At 35.7% G+C, this 27,486-nt stretch overlaps 1 pseudogene; it reads right to left on the minus strand.

The window, feature by feature from the left end:
* Positions 1–2,956: 2,956 nt before the first annotated feature.
* On the minus strand, positions 2,957–27,352 carry LOC129884218 (glucan endo-1,3-beta-glucosidase, basic-like; annotated as a pseudogene).
* Between the last annotated feature and the right edge of the window lie 134 nt (positions 27,353–27,486).

Here is a 27,486-nt window from a genome sequence, read left to right on the forward strand (position 1 = left end):
TTGTGATTTTATTTGGGAGAGTGAGCGAAATTTTGTCTAAATACCCATTAACTTAACTGTGAGAGTATGGGTAAATTCTTTCTTGGTGACGGCACATGTTTAATGAAGAAATTGTAATTATGCATAAAGTTTAATTTAACAAACCATGTGAGTTATTTCATTACAAAGTCAACTCTCGAGTCTATGTGGTGTTGAGTTAGTTAGTTGCTTAAAACAGAAATTTGACATGTGTTTGTAAGATAAGCTAATTATGAAATCACTGTGGTTTGGTAGAATTGCTTTGTATATCATGGATTTGTTATTTTAGGAATAAAATTGGGAGTTTGATCGAGGACTAACAAAGTTATAAGTGTGGGTGGTGATCTTGGGTACATTTATGCGCCCAATAACAAATAAAACCCATAACTCATTGATCAAGTTGAGAGCAAATTTCTAGAATTTAGTTCATATTGTTGCATCTTGGTATTATTGTAACCAACCAATGTGATTAGACACTTTCAGGGATGATTGGAAAAGAGTGAACATTCAAAACATGATCGGATAGAAAGTGGAGCTCAAAGGCGAAGTTGAAAATACAATGTGAAGAAAATACACTATAAGGAAATGTGTTCGCGACGCGCACTTGGCTTTTGAGATTTAATTCCAAAACTTAAAATTTACTCGACAAAACAGTGTGGTTAGCATCAGGTCCACGTCGAGGACCTGGTTCTGGATAGCATAAATTCATGCCGACAAAGGAAATGAAAAATTACACTGAACTGAACCAAGTCTGCATCGCGGACTTCAGTGCGCCTACTTTAATTTTGCATTTTTGGGGCTATAAATAGCACCTTTACATATTTTATTAAAAAGTAGATCAGATTTTTGGGTTTGAAGTTGAAGAAGACAAAGGAAAAGCTTTTCTTGGTGATATTTTATTCTTTCCTTTCATTTGAATCTAAATTTTGATATTATTAATGATTTATGTAAATATGTTATACACCATGAGTGGCTAAATCCCCTTGTTCTCCAAAAGATGAAGGTTTGTTCTTGTTTGCTTTGGTTGGACATGGGTTTTTGTATGTGATTACTCTTATATTCTTGTTTTTGATTGTTTTAATGCTTGATCACCATTAGAATAAAAAAAAATCCACTCGGAACACTGAAGAAGGAAAGGGGATAGAATACTGCATGTTTGTCCTAGAATTGCCTAGAATAATTCGTGTATAGAATGACCGTGACATATATCTATACACCATATTTGATTACTAAACAAGATGATAATATTAATGCATTTTTGTTGGTTCATGTTTATCCCCGCGCAACGATGCAGTTAAGTTGTCAACAAGAGTAGGCAATTAGAGATCAGAAGATCATAATTGTATAATCCTACCTTGTAAACCAGTAATCGAAAAACCCATTGGATACCAAAGTAAAGGATTTTAGACTGGAAATCTATGAGTGCTACAACCTAGGGACTTTTCTTTAAATTAATAAAATTTCTCTAATATCGTTAAATCAATTTCTCATTTAGTTTTTGGTATAATTATCTTGTAGATATAAATGAACTCAACTCTTTGAAAACACACATGAATAATTTGATTCATTGAAAAGTTAACTAATTCCTAATTGCATTTCCCTCTGGGTTCGATATCTGACTCTTAAAAAGGGTCACTATATTACTTTTGAGACCACGTACACCTGCGTATGCATTTGGAAGAAACAGTGTGTAAGTGACTGTAAGTTGATGATGAATTCCTACTTTGTGAAAAAAATCCTTGAATCGATTGAAAGTGAACTCAGTCCCAGAATCAGACCTTAAGACTTTTATCAAAGAGTCACATTGGTTTTCAATAGTTGCTTTAAATTTTTGAAATGCAACAAATACTTCAGATTTATGTTTAAGAAAGTAAACCCAACAAAACCTCGTAAGGTCATCAATGAATAAAAGAAAATATTTGTTGTCGTTATAAGAAGAAGTGCTCATAGGTCCACACACATCAGTGTGTATTAGTTGGAACTTTTCAGTAGCTCTCCGGGCTTGATTAATAGAAAATGGTGATTGACTTAGCTTCCCAATTTGGAAAACCCCACATACATAGGAGTTAGCCACCTTACAATCAGGGGTTCATCTTAACCTTATTCGGTGAAAAATTATATTATTTATATATGATTAAAATAATTTTTTTATGTATATATAATAGATGTCGAACCCCCTTCGGCTAGTTTATTAGTTTACTTTTTCAGATTTTGAACTACCTTACTAAAAATTCTGGTTCAGCCACTGCACATACATTAGAGGTTTCATTTATGGAAGGCATATCTGTCACAAGTTCCGTATTCTGCATCATTTTTAAAGATTTAAAATTGATGTGACCAACATAAGTTTCATCTTGTATGCGGACATAAGCTCCAATCTTAGTATGTTTCCAATCAAGAGGGAAGCTTCTGTTGTTTTTTTGGCCAAGAGTAATTTTATACCAGTTGGATCCATGATTTCACATGCTTTATCTTTAAATAACAAGGCATAATTTTTATCAAGCAATTGGCCAACACTGAGAAGACTTTGGCTAATTTTAGGGAAAAATAATACATCAGATATAAGCTTCATACCCTAGGGATTTTGAACAACAAATACTCCTTTTCCCTTTGCATCTACGAGTCTGCCATCTCCAAGTCTGATTTTGGAGAAATAATTATGGTCCTGCCATTCAAAATTGTTCAAGTTAGCTGTCATGTGATGCGTGCATCCACTATCAACAAGTCACACATCATGATCTTGAACTACTACATTGCATTCTTTAGCAATAGAAGCAGCAACCAACTTCTCTTCATGATCTTCAACATTTTTAGTAACTTGGGTTAGTTGGCCTTGAGCTTGAGCTGGCTGATTTTGATTTGATTTGCACACCTTATCCACATGACCAAACTGTTTGCAGACCTTACATTAAACTCCAGGTCTGTACCAGTGAAACTTTTATGCATTATTGGTCTTTTTACAATAAGGACAAGGTGGATACTTGGATCTTCTATATCTCCCTTGGTTGTTATATTGCTCCTTCTCCTCCTTACCATGTCTTCCATTTGGTTGCCTTTTTAATTCACCATCAAATTGAGATTTAGATATTTGAACTACCACAAGAGCGATTTCGCTTGAGTTCTCTTTATCTCCAAAAGCTTTTGTTTTCTCCACAGCAATAAGAGTGTTGGATAGTTCATTCAATATGACATGAGACGTATCCCAAGTATCTTCAATTGAGGAGATTTTTGCTTCAAATTTTTCTGGGAGTGTCACCATCCCCTTCTCAATAATCCTCCTCTCTTCAACTTTTTCTCCCAACAACCTGATCTGATTGACAATTTTCATGATTCTATCAACATAATCATTCACCTTTTCGGTCTCTTTCATTCTTAACATCTCAAATTCTTTTCTTAGATTCAATATTTGCATCTTCCTCATCATATCACTCCCCTGGAATTCTCGCTTTAGCATATCCCAAGCTTCTTTGGTAGATTCACATGTCATGATCCTTGTAAAAATTGACTCTGAGATAGCTGCATGAATAAAAGACGAGGCTTTTAGACCTTTTGCGCTCTCTTCTTCATGAATTCTGATCTGCTGAAGAGAGTTGGGTTTGCTCTAAAAGTTTCTGGACTGCTATCTTCCTCAACATACTTCCATAAACCAAGACCCTTTAAATATGTCTTCATCTTCACTAGCCAAACTTGGTATTTCTCGCAATTAAAGATAGGGGTGAAAGAGGAGAGCTGGTAGAAGGCATGTGAAGGGGAACTGAACAGAAAGAGACCTGGACTAGTTAAACTTGATGGGTGTTCTTGCTGTGTTTTTCTCTTAAAAAGGTCCCTCATAGATCAATTATACTCTGATACCAATTGAAGGAGAGAAAGAGAAAAACAATTATGAAAACAGAGAGATAATATGGAGAAAGGGAGCAGATTTATATTCTTTTCATACAATAAAAGTTTACACCATATATAAATACATAAAGTGGTATGTCAAAGTCCCTTAAATCCTGGAACATACCTCCTTATATTAAACTTGAATAAAGTTTCACCACACATTACAACTACCTTCTGAATTATAGAACTTTAGATCAAAGAAATCCAAAAGTTACAACAAAATATCAAAACAAAAGTACTAAGTTGACAACACTTAGCAACACATACAAAAATCTGTACCCTTCATCAAGGTCCATGAAAGTTATAAACATACAAAAGTTGCTAGAAGGTTAAAAAAAATAAAATACCTATTTATGTAATTGATGGTCCATGAAATTTGCAAACTTACTAAAAGTTGTTTGCTAGACAACCAAAATCAGAAAGAAATAAAAAAGTTAAAATACCACTCTGTGATTGCATTAAGAACGAATTCTCTTGTTGGTACTAAGTTTTTCATCCAATAAAATGCCTATTTTTTTGGGTGTGAAAATGAATGTGCATTGCTAAGAAAATGACTACTTAACGAGATATGGAGGAGGAAATGAAATCTTTTTCCCACTTACAATTCAAATATAGAAGAAAATGATGTTTTCAAAGTCTTTTCTCACATCACTTAGGAGAGAAGCAATGCCATTAGTTTCAGCAGAAATGTCCCAAACTCTATCAGAAACCCCAAAGTTGAGGTTATATATATATTTGTTGCTTGTTGGGGGAAAACAATCCAAAATATCTCTCGTACTGTGGATTCTTGTTATTATCATCAAATATGGCATATAAATAGGTCTCAATAGGCCCAGGCTTTCTTGGGGTATACCCTCTTTAGCATGTTGAATTAATTTTCTCAAGTAAATTATTGCATTGTCTGTTATGGTTCCAAATCCACCAGTGGATGTCCATCCACTCTCAGATACAATGATGTCTACAAATCTCCCTCTTGGTACATTATTAAGGGAATGTTGGGTATAGTAAAAATAAAAGGGAAATAGAGGAAACATCAAAGGAGGGAATATGAAGTGTTCCCGAAGCTTTAATGAAAAAGATGTCTCCCTTATTGGTGGTGAAAAAAAAGTTCAACTATTTAAATAAGGAAATACTTCTTACTTATTGTTAAAAGAGTTGGAAAGAGCGTCCCCCATGGGCGGAGCCACAGTAGGTGAAGGATGGCTTAGTGCACACCCTTCACCAGAAATTTATGTGGTGTATTGTTAACCATAGGCAAGTTAACAAGCTAACATGGTTAACTAAGTTGGTTAAAATTTAGTTAGAGTTTGTTATGAGTTAGTTAGAGTTTGTTATGAGTTAGTTATAGGTTGTTGTAAATAAAAACTAACTCTAGATGCATTATAAATACATCAACCCTACACACATGTAATGAATGAATGAATCAAGTCACATTTTTTGTTAAATGTAGATTCTTCTCATTTCTCTGCATCTTCTCTTCTGCATCTTCTGCATCTTCTTCCTTTCTTCATTTTCTTCCTCCTCTTCTTCTCTGCATCTTCCTCATGTACCTTATCTAGCTCATCTTAATCAATCGTAGTGATCATACAAAGCTCCATGGGTGGAGTTAACATGGTATCTGAGCATTAGTAAGATATTCCAAGTCGAGCAGCAGTAAAGCCTTAGAAGAAGTGCAGTGCAGGTGTAGTAAATTTGATTCAAATCTGGAAAGTGTTTGAATCATAAGTAAGGCTCATCATACTCAGTTTTGAAGAAAGTTTAATGGTGAACTTAGGTAAAACTACATCTGGAACATTAGGCACTGAAAACACAGCAGCAATGACTGTAGCAGATGACTTCATAGTCCCAAATATCGAACATAATCATCCACTTTTCTTGCATCAAAATGATACTCCAAGTAGCTACTTAATATCTCTTCAAATGATTGTCTCAGAGAACTATGTAATATGGAGTAGATACATGAGGATTGGGCTGCTAGGTAAGAGTAAACTTGGATTTATAGATGGCAGATTTCCTAAGTCTAAGTTTGGGCCTGAATTTGCTGATGCATGGGAGAAGTGTAATGCTGTAATCCTTTTCTAGATTATGAATGTTGTTCGACCTGGACTACTAGGAACTGTTGTATATGGTGGAGATGCACACAAAGTGTGGTGTGATCTAAAAGAAAGGTTTGAAAAAATTAATGGAGCTCATGTGTACCAACTCTATAAGGAAATTCATAGTCTAAGTCAGGGGACTATGTCAGTTACAGACTACTGCACTACACTCAAAGGCCTGTGGAATGAGTTTGACTCAATTATGCCTTGTCCAGGCTGCTCATGCCCTGAGTCTAAGAAGTTTCAAGATCATTATGAGTATCAAAGGCTACTAGAGTTCCTAATGGGACTAAATGAAACATACTTTGCAGTTAGAGGACAAATTTTTATGCAGTCACCAACTCCAAATCTGAACAAAGCCTTTTCTCTTGTCATAGATCATGAAAGCCAAAGAAACATAGCACACACGAACTATGAAAGCTCATCTCTTCCGAAACTAATTGAGAGCACTCCATTGTTTAATCAAAAGGGAGGGAATAGTCATAGTTCTGGGAGTGATAACTTTGGTCATCATCCTAGTGGTAGTGGGAATCCAAGCAAGAATCAATATGAGACTCAGTATAATTATCAGAAATCATCACAGAAACCTGTCATCATTTGTGAAGTGTGTGGTTACAGAGGTCGTACTAAGGATCAATGCTTCAAAGTCAAAAGCTATCCAGTTGGATGGAGATCCAAGAAGAAAACTGGTAGCTCTACATCTAGCTCTAGTTCTTTTTCTAACCAAGTTGCAGTTGCTCAAAATACAGGTCCATCACACAATGGAGATACTAGTGCAGCAAATAAGCCACCTGCAGCTTTCTTTACAGTTGATCAATATCAACAGATCATGCAGCTACTAGCCAAAGGAAGTGACACTGGTGAAGAGCACTCAGCTAAAGCTGCTACTACAGGTAGAGTTTTGTCTGCTCTAGTATCCAAATATGTAAGTAAGGAGTGGATAGTTGATATAGGAGCCACTAACCATATGACATCTCAATCAACACTGTTAGATAAGTACACCTCAGTGTCTAAGACTAAAAGGAGGCAGGTACTTCTACCTACTGGAAATGTAGAATCAGTGTCTCATGTTGGCACCACAAAAGTATTTGGAGATCAAGTTATTGGAAATGTTCTATTTGTACCTGAATTCAAATGCAACCTGTTATCTGTGTCTCAGCTCACTAAGGAACTCTAATGTATGGTAACATTTTTTCCTGATTTCTGTGTTTTCCAAAATCTCTATAGTGGATAAGTCAACGGGATTGGTAGAGAAGATGAAGGGCTCTACATCCTCAAGGAAGGCTCCAACTATTTTGTTCCTACTCCACATTTATGTAGTGCTGCTTAAACAGTTCAGACATCTTCTACTAGTAGTCCTATATGTGGTAATTCTGAGTGCATTACACTGTGGCATAGGAGGCTAGGACATGCTCCCATTGATGTTATAAGGAGGTCTTCTAGTCTTGCTGCCTTAGATACCTCAGATCATTCTACTTGTACTATGTGTCCATTAGCTAAACAAACCAAATTTCCATTTCCTGTAAGCACTCATACTTCAAAGGCACTCTTTGATTTAGTGCATTGTGATGTTTGGGGTCCATATAGGGTGCCTACTCATAATGGAATGAAGTACTTTGTTACTGTCGTAGATGATTATTCCAGATTCACTTGGTTATTTCTTGTCACTGCTAAGTCTGACTCCATAGTTGTGCTGAGACATTTCTTTGCTCAAGTTCACAACCTATTTTCTACGTGTGTCAAGGTGTTTAGAATTGATAATGGGACTGAATTTATGAGCACATCTTTTCAATCTATGCTATCCAGCCTTGGAATATGTCATCAAAGCACATGTGTCTATACACCTCAGCAAAATGGTGTAGTTGAGAGGAAACACATGTCTATATTAGACATGGCAAGAGCCCTAAGGTTCCAGGCATCCATACCTTTAAAGTTTTGGGGTGAATGTGCTACCACTGCTGTTTATCTTCTTAATAGACTTCCCTCTAAACTACTGTTCTATAAGTCTCCTTTTGAGTTACTGTATCAGCATCCTCCATCCCTCTCTCATATAAGAACCTTTGGTTGTTTGTGTTTTGCCACTGGTCCATCCATCAAAGATAAGTTTTCTCCTAGAGCCATATCTGTTATTCTTTTGGGCGACTCTATGTCCCAAAAGGGATACCTTCTATATGATTTCCATGATAAATCCTTATTTGTAAACAGGCATGTTGTCTTTAAAAAAGACTTGTTTCCTTTCAGAGATTTACAAACCTCAGCCAATTCCATATTTCCAATCTTAACCTTCTTACCATCTAACACTGCACCATCTATTCCCATAGTTCCTTATAATCTACCCACTACAGCAGCTCCTCTTGCACCTGAAGTCTATTCAACTACTTCATCTCCTTCTATGTCCCCTACTGCAGTTCCTACAGTCTCCCAACCTCTATCAACCTCTTCTCCTATTCTTTCCAAGAGGTCTTCTAGACCATCCAAACCACATATCTGGCTTCAGGACTTTATCACTCAGCCCAAGAGCCACTCTTGTTCATTTCCAGTGTCTGACTATGTTAACTATAGACATCTTTCCCCTTCCTACAACTCTTTTATCAAGGCATATTCAGCTATCTTAGAGCCTTCTTCTTATAAAAAAGCTACTCTTGACCCTCAGTGGATTCAGGCAATGTAGTTGGAAATAGATGCTTTGGTGGACAACAAGACTTGGAGTCTAGTAGACCTTCCTCCAGGTAAGAAACCTATTAGCTGCAAATGGATTTACAAAGTCAAGTATAAGTCTACAAGGGAGGTTGAGAGGCTCAAGGCCAGATTAGTAGCTAAGGGGTATAGTCAACAGGAGGGCCTAGATTATAGTGATACTTTTAGTCCTATGGCTAATATGGTTACTGTGAGGTCTATCACTGCTCTTGCTGCATCAAAAAGTTGGGTCATACATCAAATGGATGTTCACAATGCTTTTCTCAATGGTGATTTGTTAGAAGATGTGTACATGACCATTCCTCCTGGATTTGCTAGACAGGGGGAGAGTTCTAAAGTCTGCAAACTTCATAAGTCTCTATATGGTCTCAAACAAGCACCAAGGCGGTGGAACTTCAAGCTAACACAGTCCTTAATTCACTTCGGATTCCATCAGAGTCACTATGACTACTCTCTCTTTACTAGACATGATAAGGATGATACAGTCATTGTGTTGGTCTATGTAGATGATCTTTTGATCACTGGCAGTAATCAGCATATCATTAGTGACACAAGGAAAGATTTACAAAAGGAATTCAAGATGAAGGATCCAGGAGAACTCAAATTCTTCCTAGGTATTGAATGTGCTAGATCAAGCAAAGAGATTCACATGTCTCAAAGAAAGTATGCTCTTGAACTAATAGCTAAGTGTGGCCTAGGGAGAGCTAAACCTGTAGGGACACCTCTAGAATAGAATCAGAAGTTGACCTCTGTGCAATATGATAAGTGTATCAAAAGTAATGAGGGACATGAAGATCACAAGCTGCAAGATCCTGGCAGGTATCAAAGACTAGTAGGAAGACTGCTATACTTAACCATGACTAGGCCTGACTTAGCTTTCTCAGTCCAGGTCCTAATTCAGTACATGCACTGTCCAAAAGAGTCCCACATGGAGGAAGCATTTAGAGTAGTTACATACTTAAAAGAAGCACTTGGACTTGGCTTATTAATGCCAGCAGGAGACACTAACAAGCTTCTAGCCTACTGTGACTCAGATTGGGGTGGCTGCTTAGAGACAAGGAGATCAGTCACTGGCTACTTAGTGAAGTTTGGTGGAGCCTTGATATCCTAAAAGTCGAAGAAGCAAGAGACTGTGTCCAGAAGTTCCGCTGAAGTTGAGTTCAGAAGCATGTCAAACTATGTTGTAGAAGTTACATGGCTAGTAGGTTTGTTTGAAGAACTTGGCATACACATTGAGTTGCCTATAACCATGGTGTGTGACAACAAAGACACAATTCAGATTGTTATGAATCCTATATTTCGTGAAAGGACCAAACACATAGACATTGATTGTCACTTTGTAAGAGAGAAAATCAATCAAGGAATGCTGAAAATTGAATTCGTACACACCAAGGATCATTTGGCTGACTTGCTCACAAAAAGTCTTGGTAAGGCACAACATAAGGGGCTATTAAATGAACTTGGAGTGATGAACTTGTTCAAACTATGAGCTTGAGGGGGAGTGTTAACCATAGGCAAGTTAACAAGCTAACATGGTTAACTAAGTTGGTTAAAAGTTAGTTAGAGTTTGTTATGAGTTAGTTAGAGTTTGTTATGAGTTAGTTATAGGTTGTTGTGAATATAAACTAACTCTAGATGCATTATAAATAAATCAACCCTACACACATGTAATGAATGAATGAATCAAGTCACATTTTTTGTGAAATGTAGATTCCTTTCATTTCTCTGCATCTTCTTCCTTTCTTCATCTTCTTCCTCTTCTTCTTCTCTGCATCTTCCTCATCTACCTTATCTAGCTCATCTTAATCAATCGTAGTGATCATACAAAGCTCCATGGGTGGAGTTAACATGGTATCAGAGCATTAGTAAGATATTCCAAGTCGAACACCAGTAAAGCCTTAAGGAAATTATTGTTTTTATTATTAATTTATATTATTGTTTGGAGACTAAAATCTGTTTTTCAACTCCATTTGAAATTTAACAGTGTCTGAATTTTTGGAGACTAAAATCTTCTTATTTTCTACTCCTTCGATTTGAAGAATACAAAATCTTCTCTGAATAAATCTCAATGTGCATTTAGTTTGAATAGTATAAAAAATTCACTAAGCTGTTAAATACTAAGTGTGAATTAATATTTCAATTTGATGAATATAAAAACTTCATTGAAATATTAAAGTTCATATTTGTACAATGATTTGAAGAATAGAAAACATTCGTAATTGTTTTTGTGATAAGTTTGTGATTGTGTTTATTTCTTACTGAATCAAATTTGTCAATTTTGAAAGTGAAAAAAATGACAATTGAAAGTGCTACTACTTCTGTAATTGTTGCGTCACCAAGCCAAATTGTTGTGCCACCGGTCGAAAAAATGGAGAAATTCTCTGGAGTAACTTCAAAGGATGGAAACAAAAGGTATTTTTTGGATTAGCACACTTGGTATGCAGAAGTTTATCAATGAAGATCCTCTTGTCTCTACTTCTGATATCACAGACAGAAAAATTCATGATTGTTGAGGCAGAGAATCAGGCAAACTACCTATGGAAGGGCTACATCTTAAGTGCTTTAGATGATTTTGTACAACGTTTACAGTGCATTAAATACTTTGAAAGAGTTGCGGGATGCACTTGAGAAAAAGTATAAGAATGAAGACGCATGCTTGAAAAAGTTTATGGTTGTCAAGTTTCTAGACTATAAAATGATAGACAACAAAACAGTTCGAACCCAAGTTCAAGTGCCTCAACTTATTTTCCATGATCTTATTAATGAGGGTATGGTGGTTAATGAAGCATTTCAAATGGCTGCGATAATTGAAAATTTACCTTCTTTTTGGAGAGACTTCAAAAACTATCTAAAACACAAGCGCAAAGAGATGAAGCTGGAAAATCTTGTAATTCATCGCAAGATTGAAGAAGATAACAAAAAAATTGAGAAGACGTCACGTGAAAATTCAACAGTTATAGGAGTTAATATTGTTGAAGAGGCTCCCTACAAAAGGAAAGAAAAAAGACAAGTCCACTAGACAGAAGAAAAAGCAAGCCAAGAAAAAGCTCAATGACAATTGCTATAATTATGAAAAAGATGGCCACAAGGCTCTCAAATGTCGTTTCCCAAAGAAGGACAAGGAAAACAACAAGGCTCAAGCAAACATGGTGGAAAAGATGGAGGATGTGGATGACCTATATGATATGATATCAAAGTGAAACTTGGTTGGAAACCCAAAGGAGTGGTTTCTTTACTTTGGTGCCACTCAATATATTTGTTTTGTAAAAGAAGCATTTGCAAGCTACACTCTGGTTGAATTCGATAAAGAGCTTTTCATGGGGAACACTGCAACCCCCAAGATTGTGGAACTAGGAAGATACTTTTGAAGATGACTTCCGGCAAGGTACTGACTCTCAATAAAGTCCTGGATGTTTCTACAATTAGGAAAATATTAGTTTCAGCAGGACTACTCATTAAAAATGAATGTAAGTGTGTCCTTGTTAGTGACAAAGCTATAATAAGTAAGAAAAAAATGTTTTTAGAAAAGGGCTACCTCACTGAGGGCCCTTTCAAGCTAAATGTAATGATTGTTGACAAGATTAATAAGAATTCTTCTTCTGTTTACTTATTTAAATCAAATGCTTTATTGCATGTTCTTTTAATACGAGTCAACTATAAAATGTTACAAATTTGATGAACTTAGAAGTATTGCCTAAGTTCGATTGTATTAAATCTAAATGTGAAACCTGTGTTGAATCTAAGTTTGTTAAACATCATAAATCTATTGATAGAAATACAAATCATTTAGATTTAGTTCATACAAATATATGTGATATAAAGTCAATACCATCTCGCAGTGGAAACAAGTATTTTCTAACTTTTATTGGCGACTGAACTCAATATTGCTATGTGTATTTGTTTAATTGTAAGGATGAAGCAATTGACACATTTAGGCAATACAAGAACGAAGTGGAGAATCAATTGATTAAAAAGATAAAAATGATTCAATGTGATAGGGTAGAGAATATGAATCTCCTTTTGTAGAGATATATTTAGAATATGAAATTATTTATCAAACTATTGTCCCCTATACACCACAATCAAATGAAATTGCAGAAAGGAAAAATCAAACATTAAAAGAGATGATGAATACTTTATTAATAAGTTTTGGTTTCTCACAGAGCTTGTGGGGGGAAAGTTGTCATGCCCCGAGCCTACACTTTGGACGTGGTTGTAACTCGGAGACCATTGCCTGCCCCAAGCAAACCCTTAGCCAGGCTGATTACTGAACTGAAGACTAAATAAACCTGCGAAAGCTTTTTAAAGCGAACCTTTAAAACATTTAAGCAAAACTCAAAATATCTCAATCTCAATTTTGTAAAGTCTGAAAATAGCTCTTAATATAAATACTAATAAGGTTTAAAATAACAGAATAAATAAATTGAACTAACTCACTAAATTTGTCAATGAAGCCTCTACTAAACTGAGATAGATGTCGAAACAAGAACCACGACTACTTGACTACTCTTTAAACTGAGATAGGTGTCACAATTTTGCCAACTGCTGATAAAAAGAGTTCTTATGAATGTCTGCTATCGTGAGTACTTGAATCTACATCATAAAACGATGCATCTCCAAATGGTGTCAGTACATGGAACATACTTGTGACACCCCGGAAAACTTTTCGCAAAGAATCAAACATTTCTTCACGTGTGGGAAGACTCGGGCCGGAGGACTTGTAATTCTACATGTGATTTAGGATTAATTCCTAAGTATTTGAAGTGTGTTATATGTGTTTAGGGGTCATAAGTGATCTCTAACACCAAGTCGAGTCCAAAGAACTCCAATCGATTAAGTTTTCGGACGAGTTAGTATAAGGGTCAACTTTAAACGACCATATCTCCTAGGATATAATGAAATGGGTGGACCACGACCTACCAAATTAAAGGTCTTTGAGTCTTCTTTCCAACGCCACCAAGATTGCAATTTTTGGAGTTCGGAGTCAAACGTTATGGCCATTTTACTACGGACTAGTACTGCAGGAATATTCAGGCCTGGGCGAGATTCAGGCTTGGCGCTCCAGTGGTGCCCCACGCCACTATAGCGCCAGAAAACAGCCTCAGTAGTTTGGGGCTTGGCGCGATGCGCCACTATTAGATGTGCAGGTTTTTAAGCCTATTTTAGCTTGGCGCGATGCGCCACTATAGCGCCAGCAAGACTTTTGCCCAAATTTCCAGATTTTTGGAAGAGGGGCAACTTGGACTTTTTCCAAATTATATATACACCATCCTTGAGCATTTTGGACCATTATTTTCAGCTCCTCTCTCTCTCTAAAAAGCCCTAAATATTTTCCCTCTCTTCTTCTTCTTCTTCTCCAAATCCATCTCCAACAAAAGGTGCCTTCAAGAGTTTCAAGGATTCAAGTCTTCCATTAAATACCCAACATCAAGTTCTTTCAAAGTCTTCAAACAAGGTATGTAAGGCTAACCTAAAATATGGATTTAGTTCTTCCATATGCCCATATATGTGTTGGATAGAAGTTGTGAAAGAGTTGAACCTTCTAAGAAGGTTTTCTTGAGAGTTTTCCTAAACTATGGAATGTTTTTAAGTACTATTAGTTGATTGATGTTTTTAATGACTTGAGTTACTAAATAGTTATCTTTCATATTTTTGGCTACAAATGTATCTTTGTATATAGATTTATAGGTATTGACGATATTCTTGAGTTGAGTTTTGTTGAGAGTATGGGTCCATGTTTCATTCACATGAACTCAAGATGAGATTTCTTGTCATAAATGTCTTGAGGTTGAGATGGATAGTTGTGTGTATATATATGTATTGATTGGAATGAAAAGAATGAATTGATTAGTTAAGAATGTCCCTTTCGCTTCTATAAAATGAACATAGGGCAAAAATAAGGATTTTGGAGTAGATGTTTGATGATTGATGTGATGATGATACTTGACAATGATGTGATGATAATGTTTGATGATGATGTAAATGATAATATATGATGATGATGTGATGAGGATGTTATGTGATGAAGTGGATTGGAGTCTAATGTGAGTTTGGGGTATGTGATGTGCATAATTTGAGTTGATTGGAATTTTAGGAATGTTTTGAAAATAAATGATCTTTTGAGGAGGAGCTTTAAATAAATTAATTGTGAACCTTTTTGCATAAACTACTTATACACTATTTTGAGTCTAAAGAATTATTAGTTTTATCTTTGATTTAGAAAAGAGTTTAAGTATGAGTTGAGTATGAGGAGCCTTTAAATGAGTTGAGTATTTTTACATTAAAGTATCTATTTTGAGTTTGAGTTGAGGAGTTGAAATTATATTTTTATGTACATAATATTTTCTGCAATCATTGAGTTGAGATTGTATAAATTTTTAAAGAGAAGAGTTTGATGATTTGAGAGGAGTCAATTTGAAAGAAGGTCCAATTAGACTCGTCATTATGAGTTAATTGAGTTAAAATGAGAACAAAGTTGATGAGGTGGCAATGTTCCACATGAAACTAGCCGTGAGGGCTTGTTTGAGATGATTGGAGGAGTTTTATGAGCATGGAGTCATGGGAGGAGTATTGAGCACCGAATTGGGTAAGAGTATAGTCCATACTCGAACCCAATACCTGTGTTGCCAAACGTAGGGGGGATTGAACCGTTAAAGTTGGATGCTTCCCCGAGAGCTTTTGTCCTGACATTATAGGACCTGGTTGGATTGGATTCATGAGTGTTCGTCGTTCATGCCCTGGCAAGGTATGAACGGGCGTGGCAACGACGTCGTTTCGTTGTACCTTAACTGGCTCATAAGTGTTGGTTGTCGGTTAAGAGAAACTCCCATTTAGGTCTTGATAGTACTCTGAGTCAGTTGAGTTGAGTGAGTTGCTCTATGCTTATGAGTTAGTCCTATCTAAACTATTTCTTGTTAGACTTAGGACACTTGAGTGAGTTGCTACATATTTATTGAGTTGAGTCCTTTGAGTTGAATTGTAAAACGTTGCATAATTTAATTTGCATATTTATCGAGTTGAGTCCTTTGAGTTGATTGTTGAGTTGAGTGTATATAATCGGAGTGTACATGATTGAAAGGGATCAAATTGTAAATGATTTGATTGAACTGTATTGTGTATGATTGGATTGGACCGTATGGTATATGATTGGTCTTTGTCTAAAAATGTATTATTACTTTAGACTTATGATGCCTTGTTGAGTCTCTCTCATCTTTTCAATTTGAGATATTTGGACCGCTGCTATTCTTCCTTGAGGTATGCTTCATTCTGCCATATTACATACCAGTACATTCCACGTACTAACGTCCATTTGGACCTGCATCGTTTCATGATACAGAGACAGGTTTAAGAGATCGTCATTAGGAGCATCGTTGGGGATCTATTCGCACTCAGCGTGTTGGTGAGTCCTCCCCTACATTCGGAGGACACCGTCTGTGTATTCTTGCATTGAGTTAGCCCTTTTCATTTTGATTTGAGGTAGCCATGAACATGTCATTGGCACCAATTAGATAGTAGTGATAGAGGCTTCATAGACTAGATAGTGATGAGTCGATTGAGTTATTCTTGTCAAACTATTTTTAAATGACAAATATTTTAGTTGATCTGTCGGCCCATGGCCTTTATTCTTTGAGTTGGATGGGTGATTTGAGTTGCCCGCTAAATTATTCTTTATTTTTAAATTTTCCGCTGAATGAATGAATGAACGGATGTGTGATCAGGCTATGTGGTTCGCTTGGGAGCCAGAAAAGGTTTCTGAGTGCCGGTTACGTCTAGAGTACCCTCCCGGGGCGTGACAATACTGTATATAATAAAGCTGAATAAAAATATTGAACTGAACTAAATACTCATGTTGAACAGAATTTTGAAAATACCTTGACTAAAAGTAAAACAATACAAGTGTAATAAAAAACCTCAAAACTTTATAACTGAAAAATATGCAGCAATATTGAATATTGAAAATAATATAACTTTACTTTTCTTGGGGAGTTTCTCTAACCCACAAACATCACTATGAGCCTCATGATGACAATGCATTGCTCACATGCTAAAGCCATCCATTACCTTGTCAGGATAAGAGACGCAAACTCAACTCATGTATCTATGTAGTTTATGGGGTTTGAATTGTCTAAATTCTTATCCAAATGGATGCTTAATACTACTCCTAAAAATATGCATTATTGCTCATATATCACTGTGAATAAAATACTCAAAATACATCTCTTTAAGTCTCATTGAACTTACCTAAGTCTAACTCAACTCTTTCTCAAACTCACTATATTCTCTTTAAAATAGTTATACTTTCTCAATCTCAGTAAATGCATTTAAAAATAACTCTTGTTTCTCAAGCTCATTCTCAATATAAATTAATGCATAAATTCTTTAGTTTACTCAAACTCTAAAAATCATGCATAATTTAAAGAAATGCAACTAGTTTAACTTCTCAACTAATGTGGAGTTCATGGGAGGAATAATCATGAACTATATCTCAAGAAAAATTCAGAATTTCTATATGGAGGAACATATACTCAATACTAAAAATAAGATAATACTCAAAATACAATAGAACGAACGCTATCTTGATTCAAGAACTCAGAGAAGCTCGAGTAGAACCCTAGGTTAATCTTCTATTGGCTAAATTTAGATGCAAGGCGTGAGGAAAAACTTTGGTCAACGCTCTGAGTAGCCTTACATACCTGATTATGAAGTTGTTGGACTGAAAACTTTGGTGGAGGCAAACTTGGTGACATTGAAAAAAGGATTTATAGACCTTAATTTGATATTTTATGTTCCACCTAACGCTTTATATTCTAGCAGATATGATAGTTTAAAGTTGACCAAAGTAAAATTTTATATCAAAACTCAATCGGTAAAGAAACCTTCAACTCAACTTTTTGCTAGAGGATTCTTATGACCTTAATTCATTTCCAAATCTATTCCTATAGTAAAGAATTGACCTTAACACCTATGAAAAATTAAGAATCACCTGGTACAATCCTATATGTATATGAAAAATGATTTGGGTCTTAGCTTAGAAATTTATAGGTGTTACAGAAGTTATCCTTACAGCCAACCAAAAGTTCCATAGCGTGCCTCAAAACAAAACTCAATCTATTCCATACGAATTGCGGAAAGAAAGAAAACCCAACTTGAAATATTTCAAAATGTGTGGGTGTTTAGCAAAGGTACAAGCTCCTTTATCCAAAAGAGTAAAAATTGGACCAAAAAATATGGGTGGACCGTGTGTTCATTGAATATGCTACAAACAACAAGGCCCGATAGTTTTGACTTCACAAATTCAAAAATTTTGAAATTCATATTAATATGATAATTGAGTCAGATAATGCTAAAAACTTTGAACACATTTATCCATATAAAACTAAATGCGAGTCGTCAAGTGAAAGATGTAAAAGACCGTGGGAAGAACCAAAGTAAAGTACACTACGTAAAAAGGATCTAAGGCGCAGCAAACACCAAAAGACATCTACTTCTTCTGGATCAAATTTTATAGCATTCTTGCTTGAAAATGAGCCTCAAACATTTAAAACATCAATGTCTTCTTCTGAATCAACATTTTTGAAAGAAGTAGTCAATAGTGAGATTAAATTAATTTTGAATAATCATACATGGGAACTGGTCGATCTTTCTCCCGAAAATTAATATTTAGGATCAAAATGGATCTTTAAAAGGAAAATAAAAGTTGATGGCACTATTGACAAATATAAGGCTAGACTTGTAGTCAAAGTTTATAAATAGAAAAAAAGTCTTGATTACTTTGACACATTCTTGCAGTAACAAGAATAACATCTATTCGAGTGTTAGTGGCACTAGCGGTTATATAAGGTCTTGAAATCCATCAACTGAATTCTAAGACAGCCTTCTTAAATGGAGAATTGGAGGAAGAAATTTACATGAAATAACCTGAGGGATTTGTGGTTCCTGGTAAAGAAATGAAAGTGTGCAAACTTGTTAAGTCACTAAACAAGCACCTAAACAATGACATACTAAATTTGACTAGACAAAATTGGCAAACAGATAGAAGATCAACGAGTGTGATAAATGTGTATACATTAAAAATACTCCAAATTATGAATTCAATATTTGTTTATATGTTGATGAAATGTTAATAATGAGTAAAGATATTGAAGATATAAATGATACTAAGCGCATGCTCTCTAGCAAATTTGATATAAAGGATTTAGGAGTTGCTGATTCGACATTAGGAATCAGATGTCTAGCATTATCGTAGTCTCATTATATTAAAAAAGTATTTGACAAGTTCAAGTATTTGGATTTAAATGTTGCCGAGACAACAATTGATGTAAGCTTTGCATTTCAGAAGAATGAAGGTGGAAGTGATTCACAATTGGACTATGCAAGAATGTTGGAAAGTTTGATGTATCTGAAACATACACAAAACTATGCTTTGCATTATAACAAATATCGCTGTGATTGAGGGATATAGTGATGCAAATAGAATCACTGGTTCAAATGAAATAAAATCTACAAGTTGGTATGTATTTACCCTTGGTGAGGAACAATCTCTTGAAAATCATTCAAATAGACATGTATCACTTGCTCTACAATTAAATCTAAATTTATTGCTTTAGATAAGGCCAGTTAAGAAGTTGAATGGCTCCGAATATTTTTAGAAGACATTCCATTCTAGCCCAAACCTATAGGACCTATATGCATAAATTGTGGCAGTCAAACAACAATAAGTAGCGAAGGAAGCACTATGTACAATCAAAAATCTCTTCACATACGACGAAGACATAATACCATAAAATAACTACTCTTTAGTGGAATTATCACTATTGACTATGTAAAGTCTAGGGATAATGTGTCGAATCTACTTACAAAAGGCCAAGTCAGTGAGGCAGTTGAAAGATTATCTAAGGGGATGGGTTTAAGTCTTAGGACAATTCACCATGGTGCTAACTCTACCTAACAGACTGGAGATCCCAAGAGCTAGGTTCAAGGAGATCAAAAAAAGTTGTGAATGATGGTTGGGCATTGTCAATTAACTAATATTCTCATGATGAAGACAATATTTAGGAACAAGGATAAAATATTGTGATTTTTTAATGAGTTAATAAAGCTTAAAGTTTTTTAATAACTTCTATGTTTGGATGATTTGATCAAATAGTGTATCTACACGATAACATGGTTCAAAATCACCTATGTAAGTGTGTAGTGTAAGCCGCTTCAAAGAGAATGATTGTAAAAGTCCAGTCTCTATACACTCATGAAATTGGGAGGTGTTCATGGATGAAATGAATACAACCGTAAGAACCATAGATGGTAAAGGGTTGATTGTGCGACATATGGTTGTCTAGGTATACACCAAAGATCGATGCTTCAAAGATATCAAATCTACTGATTGACCGAGTATATTCGACATATGTTCCCTACAGAAAGTTCAAAGGAAAATTTACTTATCCAGATGCAATTGATCCTTTCTTGTAAAGTAAACAGTTGGTTGTGCATTCTTTAATGTTATAGTCATTCTCTATTCATGTGGGGAATTGTTGGGTATAGTAAGAATAAATGGGAAATGGAGGGAATCTGGAAGGAAGGAATATGAAGTGTTCCTTATGCTTTAATGAAAAACACTTCTCCCTCATTTGTGGTGGAAATAAAAGTTCAAATGTTTAAATAAGAAAACACTTTTACTTGTTGTTAAAAGAGTGGAAAAGAGGGACCCCCTTGCACCATCATTATCGTCGGTTGTGCGGCTTAGGCTTTGACATTGAAAGCTGATCAATCGAGAGATTATTTTTGGACAATATTTTATAATTATTTAATTAATTATTAATTATTTAATTATAAAATTAGCCAATCCAAACGACCCAGTTCGAACCGAATCCATGCAACCCATTTCTTTACCGGATTTATTTAAATTTTCCGTCATTTATTAAATGACTAATTTGAAAGGTTGCAAACTTTCAGAAATAGTCGTTTCTTAAATGACTATTTTGGAAGGCTGAAAACTTTCAAAAACAGTACTTCGGTGGCTATAAATACCTTTTATTCCTTAGACTTTTCACTACGATTTTTTTGAACTACTTCTTCTTCTTCTTCTGCACAACTAAATCTAGTGTACTTTGCTCCCGTTGAGTGGTTCACTAACACCATTGCTTTTGATATCAATACACTGGTGAGTAAAATCGTTCTATCATTGGAGGATATATTCTTTTAACCTCGGATACTTGAGGAAAATAATTTCCTAAAGGACACAGTCACTGAGCTCGATTTTTTCCTTTTTGATACTGTTTCAATTTTTTATTAAAAATTCTTTTTTCAATACTGGTTTTTACTCTCTGATTTTGAAAACATACTTTAAACTTTGTTGTTTCTTACGAATTTCTGCAAAGTTATTATTCTAAGTATTTTAGTAATACAAATTAGATAAAAGGGAAGTATACATAGAATCCATCATTGCATCAAGAAAGTTTCTATGTTGGCGCGAACCATCTCGTACCACCATATTAGGTGCTATAAAAAGAGCATATGGTGGAGAAATATATCCTGGATCACCCGAATAACTAAAATAATGATAAATTTTAACGATCAAAGGTAAATGTGTGAATTTTATAAAGTCAACAACCGAATCAACAAACCACATAGCATAATTCCTAAACGAGCCCTGTGATGGTGGATAATAGTGTTTTCAATCAAGGTCATGTCTATGGAGGTTGAGACTTTGATGTCGTATCCCAAACCAGCGAAGTTAATTGCATTAAAAATGTTATTCATGGCAGAACCAAGATGTGAGGTAAGATAAGATGTGGTTGTGACAGGGCTGATTTCCTTCCCAACAACAATATACTTAACTTTTAACATCTTGCCAGCAAGCTTTAACCTTTTTTTGAACCCACCCAATTGCATGTTCATTGCCGGAACCAATATGCATGCTTGACATCTGAATCGGAAAGTCCTAGTATAACGTTCCTCAATGTTGGAGCCTTGCAAAAGTCCATGATTTGGATCATAATGTCATGTCTTGAGCCTAAATCCTACATATGGCCGACACTCGATGCCATTTCTAGCTCGAGCATTCTCATAACATGACATTATACATGAGCATACATCGAGACATGAGCTAAAATATATTTTTAAAACATTTGAAGAGGCAAGCCTTATAAACGAAACTCTATGCATAATTGTAATTCATAGAATTTAAAACACTGACAAAGGAAACAAAAGTCCAAACATGAAACATTTCTAACTGTCTATCTATGAAGTCTCTAAACATAACTGAGTAATGTCTATCGGGACAAGGCCCCCGGTATACCTTGAATGCATAAACATAAAGCATTAGAGAGATGTAGACTAAGCCCCAGGAAACAAAGAGGGGCTCACCAATAGCAGATGAAATGGAATCTAATGAGCAAGCCGATCACGTGTCTGCGTACCTAAATCTGCATTAATAAAAAGATGCAGCGCCCCAACAGAAGGGACGTAAGTACATATGAAATAGTAGTGTATGTAAAATGACCGAATAAAACATAATGTACATATCAGATCAATAGAAGCAACTCACATAGTCATAATCGTAACATATGAAGGTTAAGAGATGAAGTCATTTAAACTACCTTAATTATACTTCTTTCATCATATTTTAGTTCATTATGGGAGTCTAATAATGTACCCTACATAAATCACCATTTGAGAGCAAGGAATTTGATCTCGTCTCGATCAACTAAGCCATCTCATACCTTGTCAGGTATGAGACATACATGTACATATCATGTGGATTCATAACTAGCCCTTAACAAGAGAGAAAATAAGGAGTTGCCTGAACCAACGGTACGATCCTTAAGCTACATCAGCAAACATGGTTTCAGACGTTCGTCATTTAAACTTATGCCTTCTTGGTTAATTCTTTAGCTCTCTTAATCTCATGTGATTATGGATTACCCCAAAGGCTCATATTCATAACATTCAAGTACCATAGTTCATAAACTTCATTGATCATATCATCACGTCATGAGGTTATAATTCATATATCATAGCTTTGCATTCATGAGAGACATATATCATATCATAATAATAAAGTTAGAGAATCATAAGATAGCGTCATAAGGTCTCATATTTGGGAACTTTCGTAACTCATAGTTCTAGTGTTCATAATATAAGAATTCCGAAGAAAACATCAAGAAATCATCAAAGATTTATCAAGAAGTCATAAAGAAAATCATTAAAGTAGTTCTCAAGATAAGAATTTCTTCTATCAATAAACATTCGTAATTTCATATAGAAAATTGTAGAAAACTCAAATTATCAAGAAATTGAAATACTTTCATGGAGAGTTTTGGGGGTTTCATGAAGATTCAAGAACAATTTCAAGAATATGGAGTTCGTCCTAACCCTAATTTATTCATGACGGATTCTTTGAAAGCATGAAAATGTAGTTCGTGGGGAAGAAAAAAGTTGTTCCCACATGTAGATATAGTCGTATATACCTTAAATGCTCTAAATCCTTGAGAATCTTTGGAGAAAAAGATACAAAGAACTCATTCTTGAACCTTAGAGATGGATATTCTTGAAAACCTGTGGATTCCATGAGTAAAAGGTATTAATTGGTGTGATGAAGAAATTATGAAATTCTATTCAAATCTTACCTTGGGGCTTGGATGATAAATCAACCTTGGAGGAAGTTAGTTTCTTGAGAACTTCTCTTTCTAGGGCAAGTTATTGAACTAGGGAGGTGAACTGTGCAGCAAGGTAGTAACTGCTGCCTTAGTACGCTATCGCAGGAAAATGCCTTGGGCGCTCGACCGGCGAGCAACAAGACAATGTCCATTTGGAAAAAAGAATCAAATACCTTTAATTTGATAGGTTATGATCCACATAACTCTTCATATTCTAGAAGATATGGTCATTTGAAGTTGACCCTTGAATTAACTAATACGAAAACTTAACTGGTAGAAAGGCTTTGAACTCGACTTAGTACTAGAGGTCCCTTATGATCTACATATCCGATACACTTTTTATACTTGGCAGTTGACCTTAACACACATATATATGTAGGACATCATCTTATCCAAGCTTATATGTCTACGACTAATGATTTGAATTTATAGCATAAACTTTTCTAGGTGTTACACATAAAGTCTCAATCTTGTAATGTTTCTTGACTTGTAGAGTTCATCATGTGAAGGCAAGTTGTTTCTTGAAAATTTATAGACATCATCCGATCCAAGCTTATATGTCTACGACTAATGATTTGAATTTATAGCATAAAATTTTCTAGGTGTTACACATAAAGTCTCAATCTTGTAATGTTTCTTGACTTGTAGAGTTCATCATGTGAAGGCAAGTTGTTGCCTAGCATCCCGTAGCAAATACCTATTGATTCAATGTTTTTTTAGTCAAAAAGAGCTTTTAAACACTTTTGAAGTGTTTGATAAATTTAAAAATATTTATAACCACATGATTTTGAAGTAAAATGATAAAAATAAGCCAAAACCCACAAGTTAGAATTCCTAAATTATGATATTTGGCTTATTAAGTAAAAAATCAAAAGTCAATCCAAATATGTTCTTTTTTACTATTTCATTTGGTTAAAATGTTCACAATATTTTGAGTTTTCTTCTCAACCATCTTCAGTTTTAGGTATTTATCATCTCCCTTTTTTCTTTTTTTTAAATACTTTTTAAATATTCATGTGTTTGAGTCGAAACAAGGTTCGGTCGCTTCTATTGACATTTGAGTTGATCATGATGCCATTCAATATATATATCAATTTAAGTTTTTATTTTGGATGCATAATAGTTAATTCTTTGAGATAAATACTTTTATTATAGTACGTATTTATCTTTAAATTATAGTACTATATATGCCACGAAAGTAGCATCGAATTTGTAAGATCATTTTCTAACCTCAGCTAATGGTTGTTATTTTTTTGGTATGTCTTTATTTTTATTTTACAGCAAAGAGATTGTCGAATATTACATGTATTATTTAAAATTTATTATTTGTAATATAAAATTTATACTAAGTATTTTAAGATAAATATGCAATGCAGAAGCTAGTTTATCCAATAAACATGAACTTGGACATAAAAAGTCATTTTTTTTGGGGGGGGGGGAGGGGGGTTACAATTTAATGAATGGATAAAATAACATTTTACTCTTTTGAAAGTTACACAGATGGGGGAGTTTGACCACGGCTAGTGCCTTAGAGATGGGAGTGAAATTGAAGGACATGGAAGCCTGGGATAGTAGTGGGGATGCGACTAGTATGTGGTATAGGATGGCTAGTTGTATTAAGGTTGTAGCAAGAGAAGTGTTGGGAGTCTCTACAGGTAGTCGTAGTCGGCATCGAGGGGACTGGTGGTGGAATGGAGAAGTGCAAGGGAAGGTGGAAGCAAAGAAGATGGCGTACGCGAAGTTGATAGAAAGCACGGATGAGATGGAGAAGTGGACGAATAAGGAACTTTATAAGATAGCGAGGAAGGAGGTGAAGTCGGCAGTTTCGACGGCAAAAATGACAGCTTTTGAACGCCTTTATGCTGAACTAAAAGAGAAAGGTGGGGATAGAAAATTGTTCAGGCTAGCCAAGGTGCGGGAGAAAAGGGCACGTGATATGGATCAAGTGAAGTGCATTAAGGATGAGCATGAAAAAGTATTGGTAGATGAGACTTTCATTAAACAGAGATGGCAGTCATACTTCCATAAACTCTTGAATGACGGAGGGGACAGAAACTTCATGTTGGGAGATTTGGAGCATACAGGGAGACGTCACGATTTTGGGTATTATAGGAGTATTAAGGTTGAGGAGGTTAAGAGCAATCGGACCTGATGAGATTCCTGGGAATTTTGAAAGAGCGCGAGCTCGGTAGATTTGGAGTGGCTGACTAGGTTATTTAATGTCATCTTTAAAACGACAATGATACCCAAAGAATGGAGGTCGAGTGTAATGATTCCTCTATACAAAAACAAAGGGGATATCTAGAGTTGCAACAACTATAGAGGTATCAAGCTACTAAGCCATACTATGAAAGTGTGGGAAAGAGTGGTGGAGATGAGGGTGAGGAGAGGCGTGTCTATTTCAGAGAACCAGTTTGAATTTATGCCGGGACGCTCAACTACAGAAGCTATCCATCTTATAAGAAGACTGGTAGAGAAGTATAGGGAGAGGAAGAGGGACTTGCATATGGTATTCATCGACCTAGAAAAGGCTTACGATAAAGTTCTAAGAGAGATACTATGGAGATATTTGGAGGCTAAAGGTGTACCTGTGGCATATATTAGGGTGATCGAGGACATGTATGAGGGAGCCAAAACCAGGGTAAGGACAGTAGGAGGAAATTCAGAGCACTTCCCAGTTGTGATGGGGTTGCATCAAGGATCATCTCTTAGTTCATTTTTATTTGCCTTGGTGATGGATGGATTGACGCGACAAATTCAAGGTGAGGTGCCATGGTGTATATTTTTCGTGGATGACATAGTCCTGATCAATGAGACTCGTAATGAATTAACGCTAAGTTGGAGGATTCGAGACATACCTTGGAGTCTAAAGGGTTTAAGCTGAGTAGGACCAAATCAGAGTACTTAGAGTGCAAGTTCAATGAGACACCTCAGGAGGTTGGCGTGGAAGTTAGGTTTGGTGCCCAGGCCATCCAAAAGAGAAGTAGTTTCAAGTATCTTGGGTCTATCATGCAAGGCAGAGGGGAGATTGATGATGATGTCACACATCGTATTAGGGCAGGGTGGATGAAATAGAGGCTCACTTCCGGAGTACTATGTGACAAGAAGGTGCCACCACAACTTAAGGGCAAGTTCTATAAAGTGGTGGTTAGACCGGCTATGTTGTATGGGACGGAGTGTTGGCCAGTTAAGATCTCTCACGTTCAAAAGATAAAAGTTGCTGAGATGATAATGTTGAGATAGGTGTGTGTGCATACCAGGAGCGACATGATTAGAAATGAGGCTATTCGGAACAAGGTAGGAGTGTCCTAGGTGGAAGACACAGATGCCCCAGTGCAAAGGTGTGAGAGGTTGACCATGGATGGTAACAGAAGAGGTAGGGGTAGGCCGAAGAAGTATTGGGGAGAGGTGATTAGACAGGACATGGCGAAGTTACAACTTACCGAGGATATGACTTTAGATAGGAGGGTGTGGAGGACCCACATTAGGGTAGAAGGCTAGTACATAGTCTCGTTATTCTTCCCTATTCGTAGGCGCATTAGCGCATTACAATATCTTGTGCTCTGATTTCTGTTATATTTGTTATTATCTATTACTTTCTATACTTTGATTACTCTATTTTATTTGTGACGCTTTCATTATTTGTTTTCCCATAGCGCTTTGAATTTCTTAGCCTTATCTGACCTCTTTTTATGTTTTTATTGAGCCGAGGGTCTCTCAGAAACAGTCGACCTACCTTGGTAGGAGTAAGATCTGCGTACACTCTACCCTCCCCAAACCCCATGTTGTGGGATTTCACTGGGTTGTTGTTGTTGTTGTTGAAAGTTACACAAATACTTTTTAAAAATAAATTCATCTATAATTCTGAATTTCTGATCTACAGCCTACTCTGGGCAAGTAGCTCTTTTAGTACGTTCAAACACATCGAAAAATGTCACTATAGTTATAAACTTGAAAGTCAATAATCTTGATAGCTGCTGCCTGCCTCCTAAGAAAAGCCGCCATTAAAATACAATTTATCGTGAAAAGATAAAAGAAGACCCAACTAGAAATATATAAGCTTTATAAAGTTGGGGCTGCATTTGGACTCCTTCCCTTCATCCTTGTTGTACAAAATGATCAAGTTGGCTTATGGACAT

Source organism: Solanum dulcamara, chromosome 4, assembly GCF_947179165.1.
Source record: "Solanum dulcamara chromosome 4, daSolDulc1.2, whole genome shotgun sequence".
Lineage (NCBI taxonomy): Eukaryota > Viridiplantae > Streptophyta > Magnoliopsida > Solanales > Solanaceae > Solanum > Solanum dulcamara.